Below are 15,903 nucleotides of genomic sequence, written 5' to 3'. Positions count from 1 at the left end.
GGGGATTTATCCATTTATCTACTAATAGATACCTCATTTTGGATGGAGAAAGGTGTGCTCACCTCAAAAACAGAGAAGGAGGGACGAGGCAGCTGCAAAGATCAGTGACTTTACTGAACACTAAAGACCTTAAGTGGAAAATGGTAAAAAGGAAGGAAACAAGCACAGTATGGCACTTGAGCACAGCAGTGTTACTGCCACAGTTACTGCCACAGTGAGGCAGTAGTCTGTTAAATTATAATCCAAGAATGAGATCTCCTTACAGGAAGCATTCACTGCATAACTCATCTAGGAAGAAATAGCATTGAGAAATAGTACAGTGCTAACATTTGCCGTTGAAGGATTAAAAAACCCTGAAAAAACAGTAATTATGGTTCAGAGGTCTCAAGAGTGCCCTCCGTTAATAATGCTGCACAAATCAATGTTTATGACCATTGTAAAAATCTGAAAACTAGAGAGCCCCCAAAGCCTGTTCTTTGCACAGCGTGTTCATCAGCTTTAGCTTTTCTATTTTAACCTGAAACCTGGTGAGTCTGTTAACTCATCATGTTTATTCCACAGGGGAGGAAAACTTAAACATCAGTATTGCTATCTTGGTTTGTTTATATTACCATAATATAGAATTGCAAATAAAAAAAAGAAGAAGAAGAAGAAAGAAGCTATGGGATAATTTCTGTAACTTATTCTAAATTGTGTGGATTTCCATGTTACCACTATAAAAGGAAGTGCACCTATACAATAAAAAATAATATATATAAATAAAATAATACAGTATTTTTATGTTAATACTTTTATAGTAAATATGTTCCAAGATCAAAACAACAAAAGTCCTGATCACACAAAACATATTCAAACTCATATTCAACTTCATTCAAACCTTAATAGCACCATAATAACACTTAAATAACACTTTATTGGCATGTAAATGGTGGAAATGTGCTTAGAAAAACAAAAAATTGAAAGTTGTTATTTAAAGCTGAAATTATTGATACTTTTAGTGACACTTGCTTCAGTTTTTAGATGTTTTATATATTCCCAAATCATTTCTTTTTGTTAAGCCTGATGACTTCTTGATATCAGTATGATAAAACTGTTTTTTCTTTCCTTTTTTCCCCCTGTCATATACTTAAGTCAGCTGCCCCCAAAAAATATGTGGATAAATTCTTCATACTTAAAAAATATCACTATTCACTAAAAACGCTAATACAAACACAATGTTAGGCTATTTGAAGAAAAGGCAACTGAGAATGTAATGGGATACACACAGTTACTGAGGAAATGGTAAAGAAAGCATGGATTATTCATGTCTATTCCCACAGTGCAAACAGCTCCTTTTTGATGGATTTTGCCCGGGGCGCTCCTCCCTGCTCAATACCAACAGTCCCGCGCAGCTCTGCCTGATGCTGCACCGTGAAGCCGGCATGATGAGCTCCCCCAGAATCACAGACAGGGCCAGCGGCTCTCATCTCCTCTCTGCAGTCAGACATAATGATGGTGTGTGGTCTGAGGTGAGCCTAAATTTAAACTAGAGTTTCAGAAGGGGGGTAGTAGAGCAGACAGGTAGGGAGTGTAGCGGGAGAAAAGTACTGATGGCGTTCGAGTGTAAGGGCCTGTCATACAAATCAGTTGGCAGTTGGAGGGGCAACGGGGTGACAAAAGGGATGCAAAAACATTGTCACCTTCTGAGCCGTGCAGTAATGCACTGAACTCTCGTTTTTTTCTTTTTGCCGTTTTGGTATGTTAACACTGACTTTGAATGGGTGAACTCACCTGGATCAGCTCCAAGCAGTAGGTGGAAAAGCTGTAGGGGTGTTAATGATGGAAGGAATGAAACTGCCATCTTCCATCATCACTGCAGAAATATAGATATATTTAAAATGAGATGCATGCTTCTATAATTCTATAGTTGTTTAACTCTCATTTGTGACATAACTGAACACTTTTTTATGGTAAGATTTATTTTCAACAAAAAATGATATTCTCACAGAGGCGTTTTTGAATTGTGGAAAAAACAAAACATTAATTTAACTACAGTTTACATAGACATGGACAGGAATATGTAACAAATTCAAATTATATAAGAAAATTAATAATTTGACTTTAATAAATACAATATTTTAGTTACTGCATGAAGACATAACTGTGTTTAAAGGGAGCTCCTCTGACTCCTGCCTTGAGTGATCTGCTCAGTCTGCAGTACTGAAATAGATTTTCCTCTACATGAGCTCTGAACTGAGGGTGAACCTGCGTTTTTATAAAGCTCCATTTCTAAAGAGGCCTATCTGCAGACAGCATGAATCTTTGCCAAATTTCTCTTGGCAGAGGATTTAACAGGCATTCAATATAAAGCAATCCAACACAATGCGGGTCAAGCCTCAGCAACAAATGTTGCCTGAAACCATCAACACCCCAGACAGTGACAGCGAAGACTGTCTGGTTCACTGATGAGAAACTAAGTAATGCTGAGATTTCACACTTTTAACACATCCCATGCCGTCATCGAGCATTCAGCAGGTGAAGATGGAGAGCAAATGGACTAGTAGAATGGTCAACTAACCATTCAAAACACCTTAGCAACAGTTAGAATCTATCACGCGGTGGTAATGATCGCCAACCCGTGACTTTGCTGTCCTCCAATGAGCTTGCTTCGCCGCAAAGGGGAGGGGGCAGCCATAGGCAAATAAAGGAGGGACTTGAACAAAGGAAAAGGGGTGTCAGGAACTGCTGGAACATCAGTATTCTCTCCACATTCACTGCTATCACTTCACACTCAATAAGAGCACTATTTAGTCTCATGTGTAATTATAACTGTCACTTGACAGTCAGAAACTATGCTCCATAAAAGAGAAGACCCATGCTTGACAATTGCAGTTATGTCTTTTTCTAAGCAGGTTGATTTAAAAATAATTTAAAAAAAATTTAATTATGGGAAATTTTGGTAGAAAATTGTATAAAGAACCTAATGTTTCAAATTTTTATGGCTTTTACATGAATAAGTGCAATTTTACAACCCTAAAATGAATAATTTTCCTCAGTGGCAGAGAGACTTCAGGACACATGAGTCTGATTGCAGTCAGTGCATTTCCTAAAGACAAATTTAAACACCTTAGATCTCTGTTTTTCAATGAGAGTCAGTGTTTGTGGGTAAAAGTGAAAAATAGCTCTACGCAACACATCATATATAAATACCTGAGCATGAAGTAGTATGGGCATTAGCTGGCCAGTGCTCTGCAAACAGGTGGGAGCTTTAGCACCTGTACATTTGCTATAATCTCAGTAAACCACTCAGTTAAAGATTGTGTCCATCACGATGTATCAGTCCTGTACCTACCGTATTTTTCGGACTTTAAGGCACACTTCAAATGCTTTAATTTTCTCAAAAATCAACAGTGCGCCTTATGTATTGATTCTGGTTGTGCTTACTGACCTTGAACCGATTTTATGTGCTACACGGCGCTCAACAATCTGTCAAAATGTGTTAGTATGACTTTGGTAAGCTACGGAGCCGCACCACTTGATGGATTGTCGGAGCATTACGGTTACCGTAGTCACGAGCCTTGCGGAGTGATATGTACTGTGCTTCAACATAATATTATTCTGTGTGTATAAGGGCCCCAAAATGGCACCTGTTAAGAGACATGCTTACGAAGTGGATTTCAAACTCAAAGCTATCAGTCAGGTTTTGTTTCACTTAATCTCGCCTTGTAATGCGGTGTGCCTTATAGTCCAAGACTATGTACTTTGCAACAGGTAGGTTTCCCAAAATTGCAACACACAGCATTTACAGCCACCAGATAAATGTTTAATTGGTCACTAATCCAAATATGAATTCAGCCAGTCACATGGCAGCAATTACACACAGTTAGGAATGTAGACATGGTCAAGACGACACATCAGAATGGGAAAGAAATGGGATTTAAGTGACTTTGAGCATGGAATGGTCTGAATATCTCAGAAACTGCTGATCTGCTGGAGTTTTTCTACACAACCATCTTCAGAGTTTAAAGAGAATAGGCTGTAAAAACTGCTGTAATCAAACCTATACTGAAAAAGGACAATCTTGACAAGACACAAATGAACAACTACAGGCCGATCTCAAATCTCCCGTTTTTAAGTAAGATCATTGAAAAAGCAGTTTCTCAACAGCTCAGTTACTTCTTAAAACAGAATAATTGCTACGATGCCTTCCAGTCAGGTTTTAGACAGAATCACAGCACTGAAACCGCTCTGACCAAAGTGTTCAATGACATATGTCTGAATACAGACAGTGGAAAAATGTCAGTCTTAGTTTTACTGGATCTCAGTGCAGCATTTGATACAGTTGACCACAACATATTACTCAAACGACTGGAGAACTGGACAGGTCTTTCAGGAACTGTACTAAACTGGTTCAAAACATACGTAGAAAACAGGAAATACTTTGTATCAATAGGTAACTTCACATCTGAGCAGACAAGTATCACATGTGGAGTTCCCCAAGGTTCCATCTTGGGACCCCTTCTGTTTAACATCTACATGCTCCCACTGGCACAGATTATAAACAACAACAAAATAAACTATCACAGCTATGCAGATGACACACAAATATATATCACAATGTCACCAGGAGACCGAGGCCCTGTACAGGCTCTTGGTAAATGCATTGAGGAAATTAATGACTGGTTGTGCCACAATTTTCTCCAGCTAAACAAAAACAAAACTGAGGTAATAGTCTTTGGCGCCAAAGAAAAACGATTACAGGTCACCAGAGAACTTCAATCTATACATCTAAAAACCACAAACCAGGCGAGAAATTTGGGTGTAGTGATGGATGCAGACCTAAACTTAGAAAAACACATTAAGACAATAACAAAGTCAGCTTACTATCACCTCAAGAATATATCAAGGATAAAAGATCTGATGTCTCAACAGGACCTGGAAAAACTAGTCCATGCATTCATCTTTAGTAGGCTTGATTACTGTAACAGCATCTTTACAGGTCTACCTAAAAAATCAGTCAGACAACTACAGCTCATTCAGAACTCTGCTGCTCGAGTCCTCACTAAGACCAAAAAAGTGGACCACATCAGTCCAGCTCTGAGGTCCTTACACTGGCTGCCTGTCCGTCAGAGGATAGACTTTAAAGTTCTGATGCTGGCCTATAAAGCTCTGAATGGTTTAGGACCAAAATACATCAATGACCTCCTGACCCAGTATGAACCATCCAGATCCCTCAGGTCATCTGGATCCGGTCTTTTATCAGTTCCCAGAGTCAGAACCAGACACGGAGAAGCTGCATTCAGCTTTTATGCTCCTTATATCTGGAACAAACTCCCAGAAAGCCTCAGATCAGCTGAAACACTCAGTTTATTTAAATCCAGGTTGAAGACTCACCTGTTCTCAGCTGCATTTGAATAAAGCACCAAATCCACACTTTAAGCTTAAATTTCAAAACTTACATTTAACTACTGATTTTATCTGTTTTGATTTTATATACTGTTGTTTGTTTGTTTGTTTGTTAATTAGTTAGTTAGTTTATTTGCTTGTTTTAATCAATTTTAAATCATGCTTTTTATTTGTTCTTGTTTCTAATGTCTCTGTAAAGCACTTTGAATCACCTTGTTGTTGAATTGTGCTATACAAATAAACTTGACTTGCCTTGCCTTGCCAAAAAAGAAAAATATCCAGTGAGAAGCAGTTCTATGGGGCACAATACCTTGCTGATGTCAGACATCAAAGGGGAATGGCCAGAAGGCTTCGAGCTGATAGGAAGGCAACAGTTACTCAAATAATAAGTATGTACCGGTTGCCACTCCTTTTAGCTAAGAACAGGACACAGTTCACACAGACTCACTAAAGTTGAGCAGAAGATGATGTCTGGTCTGTTGAGTCTTGGTTTCTTGTGTAACACACAAAATTTGGTGTAAACGATATAAAAGCACTAAACCATTCTGCCGGGTATCAAGGTGGTGTTGTATGGTGTAACTGTTTCTTGCCACACTTTGGGTTTCTTAGTACTAACTATGATCTTAAATGCCACAGCCTACCTGAGTAAGAATGCCAGAGAATGTATAAATGCCACACATTTAAATTTAAATGGTGTTTACTAACAAGTCAGTTTAGTCTGACCCAGACAGATTGCAATCTGTGTTCTTAGCTCTTTGTACTCTAGTGTACAATCTAAAGCCAAGCCCACACGACATTACCCAATAGCTTTATCCCATTTGGTGGAGTTGTGCTCTTTGGCTTCTCATGCTCCCTGTAGGCCTGCAGCTCCATAGTGGGCCTCTCTCAGGATGGTGTGCGGGATGGGAGGGTGGAACAGGTCACATCCTGAGTCCTCCACCTACAGGATTCATTCACTTCACTTTTTCCATAAATGAACAGAAGCTAACATATTCCGTATGCTAAGGAGACAGAATTTACTGCCACTGTTCTGTTATACATTTTTTTAAAGAAGTGATTTTTTCCCCCCAGACAGAAAATTATGCAACTGACCTTTGTGACCTTGAAATGACCCTGTTATCTTTCATAAGACGTTGTTAAACACGTCCACAGAAACTAGAAATGCAGCTCAAAATGCCTTGCTAATTGCACAAACAGCTCTCCATTCTCACAAACAGGCTTGCTCCTTCTCTCTTCAGAGGCCTAATCCCTCTTAGCACGGATATAAGAAACGTGCCACCTGCCTCCAGTCATACCAGCTCGTGGCCTGACTGCCCTTGTGACACCACGCTGGCCATAATCTCATGAACAAATGCATAGCCTAGGATGCCACTGCTGGATCTAGACTTGGTGCTGCATACATATTTCCGTCCTCCCTTAGCAAATTCAAGCCTTTCATTGTCTACAGAAAAAATGGTCACCTAAGTGTTTGTTTAACTGTCATAGCTAGTATTAAACCTTTTCCTCAAATAATTTATTTCCAGCACAAGTGCCAATCAAGAAGAGGTTACTGCATATGATTTGGCCTTTGCCTGTGATTTAGAGGTGATATAACACTACCAGTTTGAAGTCATACATCTAAACCTTTAAGCAGAATATATGTAAATGCATCTACCGCCTTGGCTCTCAACTGTGAGAATAATATACTGCTATACTGTATATGTAGCACGTAGCCTAAGGAGCTTCAAACTGGGCTAAATTGTCTCGGCAGTCCAAAAGATGTATACTCTGAATGTAGAGCTGGGCGATATGAGATTTTTTCATATCACGATATGTTTTTTTCATTTCAGGCGATAACGATATCTATCACGATATAAGCCAAATAACTATATTTGTAAGATTTAAATGTGCCGTTGCTCACAAGTAAAATGTGAAATAATCAGCAGCTTGTTTTTAAATATTTATTTCCCATAATAAGTTCAACAGGGTAGATGTACTTAAGGAACATGAGACTTTTTCAGATAAATAAAGGCAAATATTGCAAACTACACAAAAGGCAGCCGCTAAAGCGTTTAAGTTTCAAAATAGAACAAATGAAACAGACTAAATTGTCAATTCCACTTAGAAACAAAATATTAATTCTAAAAATAAATCTTAGTTTGTTTTACAGAAGAACAGACAAAACTGACTAACTTTTGTCAATATCAAATAAACTGAGAACTAAAAGGAAATTCTCAATCTCTCCTTGTTGTATGGCTTAGCTTTTCAAACAGTTTTAACAGTTACTTTAGTCTGACAAAAGCCGAATGACGAATTAGCGCTTCCAGTCAGAGACTGAGGCTACGTCCACACGTACACGGGTATTTTTGAAAACGGAGATTTTCCGTTTTCGTTTTAAAAAATAATCCCGTTCACACATAAAGGCAGAAATGAAGGAAAACGCTGCTATGAACATGCCAAAGCAGCAGGTGGCGCTAGATTCCTAACCGTGCAGAAATGTTGGCCAATCAGAAGTCTAGAAGCCTCGGTGGGAAAAAGTAAACAAAGCTGCGGCATAGAAGCAGAACCGAGTCGTATGTGTGGAGGGACAGTAACTGTGTGTATATGTAAGCATTTAAACACTGCAGAGAGTAGAATTAACAGTAACAGTATTGTAGAAATTCTTTTCACTGAAACAATAACGTGGCGCACAGTGTGACGCATGCACCAGTTTATTGTATTTCCAGACTTGCTTTCGGCACAATTTACAGTGCACGCTACTCTGTTTTTTTGTCAGACTTGAAATAGCCGAAATACCTTCACACTACGGAACTTCTATGGCTCTTCCGTTCGACAATCTCTCCGGCATTGGAACCATCATCGGTTTTCTCTTCGGTCACGCTCGGTTGATTTTTCTAGTCGGCACACTCATTTCCTCCATTATGCGCTGGCTCCATTACCCGCTGGCTGCTTCCCAAACAAACACACGTGCGGCTTGGCACTTGTGCTGTACTTAGCAAGTCACGCGACGTGACTGCGGCTGTGATTGGTTCAGCTCTGCGCTACTGAATTTGGATCGGCTGACCTTTTTTTTTCTTTTTTCTTTTTTTTTAAGAGGACAAGAGCGGCGAGGTCTATCGCGATAGCTTAATTTCTCTATCGAGTAAAAGTTATATCGCGATACATATCGTTATCGTTCTATCGCCCAGCTCTATCTGAATGCTATTCAAAAGTGAAAGAGTTAAAATGAGCTTTGTGTTGTGCTTAAAAGAGCACAGTGAAGTCGTCGTCTGCAAACTGCCTATATAATATTTTCAGGATCAAATCAGACCAGACCGGGACTGAAGTATACTGAAAGAGCCGTGTAGTATAATGTCTAGATGATTTTTCGCATTAAAGTTGACTTTAATCTGTTGTTTTAGTATCCCATTCAGTATACGATGGTCTGTTTAAACAAGGATGGAGATGTCAGGCTGCATTAGCATCCAGACAGCCGCTGCACCCAGAGGACTCTGCAGTGCTGAGAAACTCAGTCATTAAATTTGCAGTCGTTCTGCAGAGCTTCACTGTCTGCTTATTGGATGGGGGGCGGTCATGGATGATCCACCTCGCAGATAAAAACTAGACTGTTTCTTTTTTTAAATTTCTGAATTAAAAACAGAACTTGCCATATTTTAACTACAACATGTTGTAATTGAGATTCATTATTTACAATTTTAACTAAAAACAACTGTGCTAAAAATAGATAAGTGGCTTTAGTCCCTGTGCATTTATTTTTGCCATGCCTGAGATAAAGTATGACATAATATTGATGCGTTCAACATTTAAAAACAGGTTTCAAAGACAATTACTCTAAGAGTATAAAACAAACTATGTTCTGCTCCTCCATTTGTTATACAAAAGCATATAACGGCTAATGTACTGTAGGTACTGAAGGTTTTATGGATTCGTTTGCACTGTAAGGCACAAAATGATGAACACATGAAGGAAGTAAAGCAATAAATCATAAGATAAATAAATGAATGATGAAACGAATGAAAAATAAATTGCACTTTAGTAACCCCTTCAAGTTCGCCGCTGTGCCAGCCATAATTGTGACTAACAGTTATCACAAATGCAGCTCTGCCTTCATCTGTTTGATTGCTGTCGTGATTTCTGCCACGCTTGCTTGGCAGATTTTCTCGGTTATGGCAGCTAAACATTGACTTTTATTATTTACCGCTCTTTGTTCATCTGTTGTAAACAAAGGATTGTTGTTGTTTCTCATTTCAAGTGCCCTTCCCCCAGCTACCTTTTGTTTCTGAAAGCCTTGGTTTGTTGTTAGAAGCCTTGAATTGGAGCCTGCCAGGCCTGCCCCCTCTCCTGCCTCAAAGCTGGTTGTAGATGAAAAATTTATGACTGCTATGCCTATTTCATTTGAAGTGCTGCTGCTGTTCTTCTGATGCTGCCCCCACTGATGGTGACTGCATCTGCAGTTTTCATTCGACCGTTCCCCCTCACAGTGGGAGTGCAAATCAGGGAGAGAGGCTGGGACGGTGTCCATGGCTTTACTTCACTGGTATTCACTAATCAAGGATTTTTTTTTCTCCTTGCTGCTCGCGAGTAATTACAGGACATTGATTAGCTGCTTTTAGAAGCCACCCACACAACTCTCTTAGAACTATATCTGCATTATATTGTAGCTCTTACATTAAAACGTTTCACTCTTTCTATTGTTAATCTCAAGAAACACCTGTATAATTGCATCTGATATGGACACTGTGGGACTGCAAAGTAAACTATTTTTGACTGGCTACCCTTTTATGAAACACGCTCAGCTGATAAGTGCATTGAATGTACTTCAATTTTAACCTTAAATTCTTTGAAAAGTCAGAAAAATATGATGTTTATTTGCAATAATGTAATAGCAATATACATAATATGTAATAGCAGAAATTTATTACTGTAAATAATAACATTTTAAATGAAGCTCTTTTGTATCAATTTGTTTCCCCTGGATATTAATAATATTATTATTACTACTATTACTAAAATGATAATAATGATGTTCATGATCTGCTTCAGTGCCTTTAACTAAAGAAATTAAACAAATAAAAAAAAAACTGGAATATTCATAAAATTAAAAAAAAAAATCATTATTCACTCCCAGATGTTGCACACGCTGTTCAAATATGTTTATCATGTAAGGTTTCAGATGTGACGCTCACACCATTTGAAATAGCCGGGATGCAAATGATTAGCGTGGGAAGATTTAATCACTATGCATTGTGTTAATGACAACCTCTATGCCCGGGATGAACACGTGGGCGTCTTTTACCAAAACCTCTGCATCCAAAAAAATATGTTTTTACACATCCCTTTGAACCGTCGAAATGTAAATGTAAAACAGTATGCTAAGGAGTGAATGAGTAACACCTAGAACACTGAATAGGAAATTATCTTTCACAATTCTGTTCATGTTAGTAAAACAACAGATATAATGTGTTAGAGGCAGTTAGGAAAGGGTATGTCCTCAGTAGGATGAGAAGATAGTTTGTTTTTAAAGTTGAACAGAAAATTCTGCAGAAAAATTCTGTCGTTCAGAGACCTTGGTAAAGTCTTGATCATGCATGAAGTCACACTGGTTCCTAAGCAACAGGTAATTTCACAACACACGTGCAGCAGCAGCTTTTCATAGCAGGGCTTCGAGCCCATTTAAAGTCACATCAGATGGTAACCTTGAGCCGAACAATACTGCTCAAAGCTGTGGTCAAAGCTTGGGGGGAAATGTCACACTTGTTATGGGAATAATTACTCCAGCACAATGAAGCAGCATTCATCTTCAGCAGCAATGTCTTCTTCATTGCCATATGAATCAACATTCCCCTGCATAACCTGTGGTTTCCAGGCACAGTCTCAGGTTACTGAGTTTAAACAGATAAGACGAAAACCAACCCGTCACAAAAGCTCCTTCCGAGAAGACCCCATTAGCTTTTAGAGTTAAGAGAATATCAGCCAAAACAGCAGATCAGATCAGAATTCAGAAAGACGATGTCATCATATGTAAAGCTTATTCTGCTTGTCTAGTCAGAGTTTCCCAAATACATACAGAAGGGTGTGGCTCTCATACATGCATTTATATTTTTTGTTCCATCCAATGTGTCCTACACTGTTCTAATGTTATACAGACTACTGCATGAAATCCACACGTGTCCTCTTGTTTGAACATGTGCTAAAAACTGCAGTACCGACATGCATAAATAAGTGAACACACACACCAACACAATTCTCAGTATTGATTCTCTACAGCTGTAATCCAGTAGTCTCAGGCTTGATAATACCTGCTATAAAAGAAGTAATGATGACTCAGATCATTCTTTTAAATTTCATTCATGCTGCAAGAAAGTAAAAGAATCATTTGATGCTAGGGAGACATCTCACTTTTATTTTGTTGGTCGACTCAGAAATACATTAAATACCGCAAATTAGAAGAATTCAGCTAGATCAAATGTTTCTGGAAAAAGGCTGGATAGTTCCTATTTCCATTTGCACTTATCTCAGAGACAAGCCAACAGCCTATTTTATGCGCTAGAAATTTTAACAATAAATCAAAATAGAGTATACGTCTGTAAACTGAAACACCACACACACACTCGTTTTCATATCTTAGTGAGGACTTCTAATTGACATAATGCTTTGCCTAGCCGCTTACCCTAACTATCGAAAAAGAATGACTAATTCTAACCATGACCGAACTGTAACCCTGATACTAAAACTGCATTTTGAGCCTCAAAAATGCCTTCAAACTCATGGGGGTGGGCATTTTGTCCCCATAAGTAACTATTGGTCCCCACAAGTATGGTGACATGCCAATTTTCTGTCCTCACAAAGAGGTCTAAACATGTACGCATACACACTTTCTAGAAATGTGTCACAACAAGGACAAATACTCTGGTTTTGGCTTTTGTGCATTTCTCAGGTTTTAGGTGTCCTCCAAGGTAGCATGACTATCTCAGCTGTTTACCTAACTGCACATATGCAAGAAATATTTCACAACACTTTATCTGAACTGATAATTGTAAAAATCTGCAATCCATGCAAAAGTAGACTTTTTAAAACACAAACAAGCCAATCGATCAGGTACCAAGGATCAGAACAGAAAAGACCTCATTCAGACTTTGCTCCCAAGAAACACCTGATATCTCATAGTTACAAAAAGTAAAAAGGTGAGGTTACGTAAGACTGAAGGTATCTTTATGGTAATATCTGTTAAATGACTGCATGAAAATGCTGCATGCATTGTGCATGAACTGTAGCCTTACCATCTCCTCGGATTTACTTTTTTGAGCTTTAACAGAAATAAAGGCTCTCCTGCTGTCAGACAACAACACACCACCAGCTTAGTCTCACAGGACTGGAGACAAGTCAATAATTCAGCACAGGGACTAAAATTTTATAAGGAGGCAGAAAGATAGTGGACTGAAATAAGGGCGGAAAGGCAGAAAAGAGTAGATACAGGGGAATCTGGGGGCTAAATCCTGTTTGCTTGCTCCTGACCCAGAGCAATAACATGTCAGAAGAAGCTTTCAGGGATTCTACCTGTCAATCAACGTGGCCCCTCAGTGCAGGCGAACGGTCATTACGGAGAACTGGAACGGAGCTATTTTCCTTTTATTTTCCATGGCTAGGGTTTCACCAGAGAAATCTGTCTAATGTGAGATAAGGCATCTGATTGCTACAGCTACACCCAGCCAACACTTGTGTGAACAATAGAGCCATGGTGCATTGATCAGTGTCTGGAGCCCAGATGCAAATCACTGCGGAGAATATTTGAATGGGCGTAGTTAGCAGCCACTGACAGCATGAGCAATGATGTGTGATATTAAACTGGCCAGTAGCGTGTGTATAAATGACAACCACCATAACAAATTATAAAAGAGAATTTTGAATGTTTTTGCCACATCTAAAGGAGATTGGAACAAGATAAAGCATCATTCTCACAAAAAGAGGACATAATCTGATGAATTAAAGACACTATAATACTATAAGATGCTTACTTAAAAACACGAGTAAAGGCAAAGCTATAAAGTATGACTTGTCTTACATTTTATGAGTCACTCCCAGAATTTAAAAAAAAAATAATTACAACCTAGGACCACTGAATTGCTGTTGTATCAAAGTAAGAACAAAGCTGTGTCTCTGCAGCACATGAGGCACTTTTACATTAAAGCAAACAGCCAAAGGCATACAATGTATAAATCCTGCTGCCTGCTAAATGAAAGGAGTCTTGCAGCGCTGTGCAGCTCTGTTCTCCAGAGTCGGAAATTCCCAGCAGGTTTGAAGTACATCTTTTGTCAGGAGTACAGGGCCCAGTTTGAAAAATAATGACGCTTTGTGGCGTTCCCTTTCCTGTTGTTCATGTGAAACGCGGCTAAATGGCAAAGTAAATGTTAATGGAGTGAAAAGAAAACCTCTCGAATTCTAAAATATAAATAACAGTACTTTAATTGCACCTAACTACACAAAAATGCTCCAGTCTTTCAGGATAATTTCATGTAGTGTTATAAGTTACAAAAACAAATTGAGAAATGAGTGTACCTTCAGGGTCTGTTAAGCAAACTGGCCCTGAAGTGCCGCTATCCTTCCCCCACATGTACCTCGCCTCCCATCTACTCACCGGGGCACGTACATGCAAATGACAATCTGTTGCCATGCTAATTAAGGTCTAGGTCACGTGAAAGAGAGCTGCGTGACTCCGCGAGCTCAAGAAGGGGTCTTACTATCGTCCAATCACACTTCAAGCATCCCACTGAGGAAGGTAAGGACTGTGATGTTATTAAAAGTGGTTTATAAAACCTGTTCGAAGAGGGATTTTAGAAGCTAGTATTGAAAATGGTGACAAACCAGAAGAGGTGTGATGTATTCTACCCTGCTCGTATGGGACCCACTGGGGTTTCCTTAATGGCCTATAGCCAAAACTCTCCGGGAAACATGATTCAGTTCCCCGTGACAGTCATGCAGGGAATCAATACCATGATGTCACCATGAGAGGAGGTGAATAGCAAAACCAATGGTGATAATACATCAGGGAAATCAGAATCACAAATGGAGTAACATAATACCACAACCCCACCAAGAACAAAAACCCCACCCCACACACTGCTGAAAAAAGATGGCAGAATTCTTCTTTCTTCAAATATAGCAAATACTGAACAGCACATTTAGCATACGAACACTGTAGCAGAATGTTGCAAAACTGCTGCTTTAACAATAAACTGTCTTTAAGAAGCGCCACCTTTTCCCGCCTCATCCATTTAGTCACAGATGGTTTTCAGATCTCAAAGAACTGCAGCAGTGCTCAAGCATTCACATCAAACAGCATTGTGAATAATGAATTACACAAGCTCTTTTCTTGTGTCAGACTGTGTTTACCAAACCCTTATTTATGAATGTTAGGATTCCTCCTTCTGTGACATGTGGAGAGGAATCTTTCTCAAAAGGAGTCCGGCCTGTCTGATCTTTGCAGGGGACACATGCTGTGTGATGGCGCTGCAGTCTGAAGTGGATTTACCGGCAGCTTCTGACAACAGCCAGATTCTCGGTCGTCTAACCATTTGTTCTAAAGTAACATTAACAAATCATCACCCTGACCTCTCCTAAGCCTTGAAAAACAACCACAGCTGCCAGCTGACAGCACAGAGGTCACAATTGTACTGTTTGAAATATTATCTGCTATTAAATCAAACTGCAGTGCAGCGATTTAAGTGCAGCATCCTGCTTTTCTCTTTTTGACCTTTATATATTTTTCCTCAAATAACAATCACTCCACATCAGAATCTTTCCACTGACAGAAGGCTGGATGGAAAGCAAAACTGATAAGAACTAACTTACATCAGTGAAAGGAAACTAGACGTTATTACTTTTATAACCCAGTGAAAGCAACGTGATCCTCAGTATTGATTCTCTGAAGCTGTAATCCAGTAGTCTCAGGCTCAATAATAATTGCTATTGAAGGAATGATGATGACTCCCTGATTAAATTTCATTCATGCTGCAAGAAAAAAATAAATAAATCATATGATGCTGCGGAGATAAGATATTAACATCTCACAATTATTTTGCTGCTTGACTTGACAGTTGTATCCACGTTTTTTTTAAATTAGAATGTATCTCCTGTATAATATCAGTGAATTAACAAATAAAGGAATCATATACAAAAAGGCAAAATATGTCCTAAAAATTGTTATAGCATTTCTGTGACCCAGTAAAACTCATGAAACTAAAACGTATTCCATTATGCTATTTTGTTGCATCATACTTTGCATGTTTTAGTAATCCCGTGCATCCTTTATAATTTCAGTATACTGGTCCCATTAATGCAAATTCACAAAATCCATTCTCAGGATGGTTTTTGTGATGGAAACGAGCAGCACGTTAACCTGTGTGGCCAAAATGGATCGGTGTTCATGCAGTCACCTTCTAAAGCGCAAAAGCCAATATATGACCTGAGAAATACCCAAACATTGCATCAAATTCTTTGTCCTCTTTGTGCATGGGAGGATATTCCCCACATCTGCCGATA

At 38.9% G+C, this 15,903-nt stretch overlaps 1 long non-coding RNA gene across 1 annotated transcript; it reads right to left on the bottom strand.

The window, feature by feature from the left end:
- Positions 1-890: 890 nt before the first annotated feature.
- On the bottom strand, positions 891-8,541 carry LOC146704632 (uncharacterized). Its single transcript, XR_014921667.1, has 3 exons — positions 8,161-8,541; positions 1,771-1,852; positions 891-1,473 (listed from the first exon to the last, which is right to left on the bottom strand). It is a non-coding gene; the product is annotated as an uncharacterized LOC146704632 (long non-coding RNA).
- Between the last annotated feature and the right edge of the window lie 7,362 nt (positions 8,542-15,903).

Source organism: Copadichromis virginalis, linkage group LG7, assembly GCF_057382275.1.
Source record: "Copadichromis virginalis isolate Kocher_CV1m ecotype Utaka linkage group LG7, C_Virginalis_male_GT1.1, whole genome shotgun sequence".
Classification (NCBI taxonomy): domain Eukaryota; kingdom Metazoa; phylum Chordata; class Actinopteri; order Cichliformes; family Cichlidae; genus Copadichromis; species Copadichromis virginalis.
Note: the sequence above shows the minus strand (reverse complement) of the source record. Positions and strands in the feature narration are given on the sequence as shown.